Source organism: Mytilus galloprovincialis, chromosome 5 (assembly GCF_965363235.1).
Source record: "Mytilus galloprovincialis chromosome 5, xbMytGall1.hap1.1, whole genome shotgun sequence".
Classification (NCBI taxonomy): Eukaryota; Metazoa; Mollusca; class Bivalvia; order Mytilida; family Mytilidae; genus Mytilus; species Mytilus galloprovincialis.
In genome coordinates, this window is record NC_134842.1 from 94,322,678 (window position 1) to 94,329,398 (window position 6,721).

At 32.6% G+C, this 6,721-nt stretch overlaps 1 long non-coding RNA gene across 1 annotated transcript; it reads left to right on the forward strand.

The window, feature by feature from the left end:
• Positions 1–971: 971 nt before the first annotated feature.
• LOC143076761 (uncharacterized) lies at positions 972–5,864 on the forward strand. The gene is made up of 3 exons (XR_012978781.1): positions 972–1,128; positions 4,415–4,627; positions 5,495–5,864. It is a non-coding gene; the product is annotated as an uncharacterized LOC143076761 (long non-coding RNA).
• Positions 5,865–6,721: the final 857 nt, after the last annotated feature.

Here is a 6,721-nt window from a genome sequence, read left to right on the forward strand (position 1 = left end):
CCGATTATTTAACAAAAAACAATTTGTGTATATCTTTTATAACAAAAAAGTGATGTCTTTCTTTAGAAAAAGAAATTACGGCAACAAATCTGAATTTTGAGCAAATATAAAAAATTTCGACCTCATTTTACTCAAAAAGTAGCACATGAAGGTATATTTTTTATTACATAATTATTTAATTTAATCGGGTAAAAAATAGCCTATATGCAAATTTTCACGAACTTGTAAATACAGCATCAAAACTGTATCGTATGCCCTTAAGTGGCACCAAGCTGTTAAGCTGAATTTGCTCAAGGTGTCATGTTATCTTATTTTGTTACTTTGTGTTCGTCGTTTGTCTGTCATCTTCTTACATATGAAAAATAATTCTAATACACACTTAAAAAAATAAAAGGAAATCAAACACAGCATACATTTAAAAAATACATACACTGAACAATATCTAATATGCAATAATTATATATAAATATACTAAATAAATAAATGATTTGGAAAATACATTGAAGGTATAAAAAGTCATGAGAATTCCGAATGTTCCCGTTGAACATAACAGAAAATAACCGCAAGTCTCCGAATAAAAAGGTAAAGTAGGTCAAAGACGCTAAAATTATTTTATAACATTAAACATTTTAGCATCGACGGTAAAGGAAGCTATAAGGTATTTATCTTCTCATTTTAATTATTTTGATAAGGAAACTAGATAAAAATAAAGCATCGTATAGATTTTTTAAAACAAACCGAAGTATACAGTATATCGAACATCCTTTTATTTAATTCAGTCATTTTGTTTTCTTTTTTTCCCTTTACTCATCCCTTATTTACGTAAATATGTCAAGACAGTGGTGGATCCAGAACTTTTCCTCAGGGGGGGGGGGGGGGGGGGGCCGCTTCAGTCATGCTTCAATGATTTCCTATATAATCAACCAAATTTTTCCCACGAAGGCCCCCCCCCCCCTGGATCCGCTCTTGGTTCCATCTTGGTTCTATTCTAGATCATTCTAATGTTCCCGTTGAACGTAACAGAAGATAACCGCAAGTCTCCGAATAAAAAGGTAAAGTAGGTCAAAGACGCTAAAATTATTTTATAACATTAAACATTTTAGCATCGACGGTAAAGGAAGCTATAAGGTATTTATTTTCTCATTTTAATTATTTTGATAAGAAAACTAGATAAAAATAAAGCATCGTATATATTTTTAAAACAAACCGAAGTATACAGTACATCGAACATCTTTTTATTTAAGGTGGTATGGGAGTCTAAAATAAAAATGATAGAATTTGTTCATACGTTGCCAAAACGTAGTATCTATTGATATATGTTGAAATATATAATAAAAATAATAGGTCACCGCGCATTTTCTCAAGCTACAGGACGCGACAAAATGACACATTTTGTAAGGATTATACAGGAAAAAACACCATTTTGTGGTTAGAAACTAAACAAAATGATAGAATTGTTAAATACTTAAGGAAAAGATAGCTTTCAGACAATGCTTTGAGAATTTCAAAAGAAAAGATAGGGTCACCGCGAGTTTTTTCTGGCTAAAATACAAAATAGGAAAATTCCATGTAGAATCCTTCAGAAAATGCACTATTTTAGAGTTACCTCCCCTTAAAATGGCAATTTGAAAAAAATAAAAAACAAACAAAAATAATCAACATTTGCAAAAATATTAATATTTATAAGTTATATTCTTATAAATTGATACTTTTAAATTAAAATTCATATTAAATATCTGCATTCCTGCATCAAATTTTGCTAACTTGATAGAACATCTGGACCTTTGGTTCACTGTTTTTTACAATCCAAGATGGAGGAAGACACCCATACCACCTTAATTCAGTCATGCTGTTTTCTTTTTTTTTTCCTTTACTCATCCCTTATTTACGTAAATATGTCTAGACAGTGGCGGATCCAGAACTTTTCCTAAGGGGGCCCGCTTCATTCATGCTTCAATGATTCCCTATATAATCAACCAAATTTCCCCCACAAAGGGTTTGGGGGGCGCCCGCTGGATCAACCTATGCTAGAAGTTTTAAAACCACCCAATTAGGACATGTTGTTTATATGGCTAACGATATGTGCATCTAGCCACTTGACCAGTTGACGACTTGCATATATATTTGATTGCACATTTATTATCAAGTTCGACTGAATTTATTTAATGGATTTTTAATAATGTCAGATTTGAAAGAAATACATGTGAAGTATATGTTAGAAATCTTTTTGTTCAAAACAGAATGTTAAAAGACATATAAAGGAAAGTTATAATCAATAAGTTGGTAAGCTTTAATTAGTTGGAAAAAAAGTTATAAATATAATAAAATGTATAATTATATTACGGATTACAAATGTGTCGAGGTTTCTGATTGGATAACAACACAGAGATGTCAGTATATATTCAGGAAACTGCCGGGGTATATACGACGTTTTTATCCCCAATTGGAACCTCAAAAACGTCATCATAACACCGGTTACTATGTGACGTAGTCATAAGCTATCAGACTGTCAGAGGTTCCCAGAGGGAAAATAATGACGTGCTTCAGTCAATAATACATTTTTGATACAAAATCACGCAATTAACACTTTTAATACTTTAATTTGATGTTAAAAGTGTTATTATAAATTATTACATACACGATAAAATTATGTTCACAGCAAATTAGAAAATCCTTCACGTATGCCGAACATATCAGGTTGGGTTTCAAAGTTCAATATATATGTGTTGTCAACAAATACCTGCACTGGAAATTAACATTAAGTCAGGGGTAATCCGTAATATATGTGTAATTCAGGTCTCAGAAAGGGTATATACTGTGACATTCCCGGCTTAGGGCTTATATCCCCCTCGCCTTCGGCTCAGGGGATATAAACTCTAAGCCGGGAATGTCATAGTATATACCCTGTCTGAGACCTGAATAACATATAATGTACAATAAATTGGCAAATTTGATACTCATTCAGTCGTTGTGAAGGGCATGCATATAATCATTCGGCCAAAAATAAAGAAATCAAGATTAAGATTGAATATTATTTTTATAATAAAATTAATTGTACATGTGTTAATGACAGTGCTAGTGGGATATGTATCACCAGCACAATAGTAAGAACTTCTGTGTTGGCGCCATGATTTAGGAACATAAAGAGTTACACTAGTCCGTCTGTCCCGAATGTCCCATAAAAACGGGTTCTGCTCTTCTTACTTTAGTTTGCCTCAATCAAATACTTCAAAACCTAAACACAATATATAAAAGGAGCTGATGCATGAGTGCCAATGAGAACTCTCCACAAGAGACTAAATGACACAGAAATTAACAATTATACAATGTAGCCTAGGTCACCAACACGGTCTTCAACAATGGGCAAGGTTCATACCGCAAAGTCAGCTTTTAAAGGCACCGACATGACAATGTAAAACAATTCAAACGAGAAAACAAACGGTATAAGTTATGTACAAAAAATAAACGAAAAACAAAATAGGCACGTGCATATAAAATAAGGCGGGGTTAAACATGTTAGCGGGATCCCAACCCTCCCGCCTATGTGGCATGAGTGCCAATAAGAACTCTCCACAAAAGACCAGATCACACAAACACTAAAAACTATGGGTCATATGCAGCTTTCAACAATGAGCAAAGTCAATACCGCATATAGTTAGCAATAAAAGGCACTGAAATGACATTGTAAAACAATATTCAAACGAGAAAATAAACGAACAAATTTATGTAAAAAAAATGAACGAAAAACAAGTATGTAACACATAAAAAACGACATTCATTGAATTACAGGCTCCTGACTTACCACAAGCAAATACATACCGAATAAGGCGGGGTTGAACATGTAAGCGGGATCCCCACCTCAACACAAAATCAAATTTGAAATTTTTAAGTGTCAATTTTACCGTTCAAGAGTTATCATTCCCTTTAAAAAATATAAGAAGTGCTGACTATTTCGTTTCCTTTGTCTTAAATAAGTCTGACTCAATCAAATGTTATGAACCTTATACGCGATTCACATTACCCCATAACACAGATCTGTGAAGCTCAATATTGGGTCACGATGGCGTCACTGTTCATGTTTTTTTTATATGTAAAAAGTTGTGGTACGAGTACCAATGATACAAATGTCAACCCGGAGCCTTGAGATCGAAAAACTGCTAAATCTATTGTTTCTGTTCTTTAACTTTAATTTGCATCAGCCAAATGTTTTGAAACTTATTCACAATGCTTATGGTCACAAAACGGTCAAAATTACGCGAATCCTGCATCTATATATGTGGAAGTCTACTAATTTTTTTCACAAGCAGGGGCATCTGTGATTAATAGACATATTCTACATTTACTTCAGTAATCAGCTTATTTTCTTCCATTGAATTCTTTTTTAAATAAACTGAACTTGCACATTTTTTTTCAGGATCTCGGTGCAGTTTGGTAACAGACAGTGATATCAAGTTAAATGTGACCAACTTAACAAAGTGTTTCACTAGATTGAGCTCTCTGTCTAAGTGTACTTTAATGGTTCTTAGCATTGAGTTCAGTTTATTGATATGCGTATACCTTCTGTGTGAATTTTTATGATGTAAAAGCAGACTATTCATACCTACATGTCCATGAAATGAAATCTAAGGTAAAATGATTGAAACATTTTGCATTATCTATCACAGCTGGCAGAACATGATGCTACTGAAGCAGTAAATTTTCTTACTTGATATTCACGGAAATTAAAGGAGTTAGTTTCATCTGAACCAAACATTCTAAAAAATTGAGAATGGAAATGTGGAATGTGTAAAAGAGACAGTAACAATGTCAAAAGAGCAGAAAGCAGTCAAAAGCCATTTATGAGTCCTCATAGCTGACTATGCGGTATGGGCTTTGCTCATTGTTGAAGGCCGTACGGGGACCTATAGTTGTTAAAGTCTGTGTCATTTTAGTCTTTTGTGGATAGTTGTCTCATTGGCAACCATACCACATCTTCTTTTTTATATCTTCAACAAAGCGAGAAAATCCCTCTTCCAGAGGCGGGCTTCAGATGGCCCTTAACAAAATGTGTACCAGTTCAAACTTCAAATTATAAAATCAACTTACAATTAAAAATATACAAGACTAACAAAAACCAGAGACTCCTGACTTGACGTCAAGGTAATCATACCAAGAGACACATCCAATATGCAAAGGTCAAGAGTCAAAAAGTCATAGTCTGGTCAAGAGATTCTTGTGAAAAAAAAAGGATTTTGATAAAAGGGTCATTGTGGTACACTAAACTAACAATATATCTTATGTATCTAATATATCTTAGAAGATGTGGTACGAATGCCAATCATACAGTTAATTCTCCATTTAATTCAAACAAAATATACAAGTTTTACATTGAGGGCAAAGGTCAAGCTCACATGAAGTTTCTCGTGTCAATAGACTCATATAGAAAACCTAGGGCAGAGACAGAAACACAAGACATATAATAACTAAACTCAATTGAATGGAACTTGTATTGCAGGTCACTACAATTGCCTTCAACAAAGAATATAAACTCTCGCAACAAAGCAAGATTAACCCCGTCTTTCACTAAAGTTTGAGCAGGATTCTTTGCAACGATTATCTTAACACATATAATTGAGAATCGAGTCGTGCAGTTATGTCAAGAAATTAAAACGGTAAGATAAAACATTAAAACAGTAAAAACTAGCCTAAGGGTTTACCATTAATTTTTAACCCAACCATATGATAGTACTATGGTAAACTTATGGATACACATGATACAGTCATGAAATTGAATATTTGAAATAGTACGACCAGAACAATACAAGACAGAGTTGTAAACAAAAGAAAGTAATGATGCATATCGAATTTTTAATTCCAATGCACAAATTAGGAAACGTAGTTTTCATTCAATTTATTTATCTAAAATGTACGCTTGGGTTAAACAATGGAAATTAACACTGTATATTTATATAAACGATCAATCTTGTAAACAAACAAATAAATAAATAAGAGAAAATAGTAAAAGAAAAAAATACTTGACAATCGACAATAAAATCTTGGACTCACAAACCCAAAGAAATAAGTTGTTTTAATAAAACATTTGATGTATAAGAAGAAACAAACATAACTCAAAGATAATTATGTCACATTATGTGTTGTACAAGTTATTATCATTTTCTCCACAAAAATTGTACAAGTATTTACTGGTACAATCATATTTGTACACGTAATAACTTGTATGATCGCATGGTTAGCGCTCTCGTGTGTTCAATTCTCGGTAGATTTATATGATACTTGATAACATAGGTTTATAGCAGTAATGCCTTGGACGAGTTCCATAATCAGTGCTGATCAATAATTTTTAAAAGATTTATGCCCCTTTGAAATACTAATTATAACAGATGTGTACTATTTTTGCCAGATTTTTCTGAAATTTCATATTACAGGTTTATATCATCGATATACTTTAAGATTTTAGAAATTGGTGCCGATCAGTTATTTTTTAAAAAGTAATGCCGCATGGAAATATAAATTATATTGAAAATTGAAATGTTATCGCTCTCAAGTGTTTAATTCTAGCCTGCATTTTATGAAATTTTTATCATCGGTTTATATCAGCAATGTCTTGTAAATCACATTATATTTGCTCTGAAGCCTTCATTACCTTCAAGATATCAATACAAAGTTTGAAAGTGCTTATTGTGGATTCATTATTATTCGTTGGATACCAATTTTCGTGGGT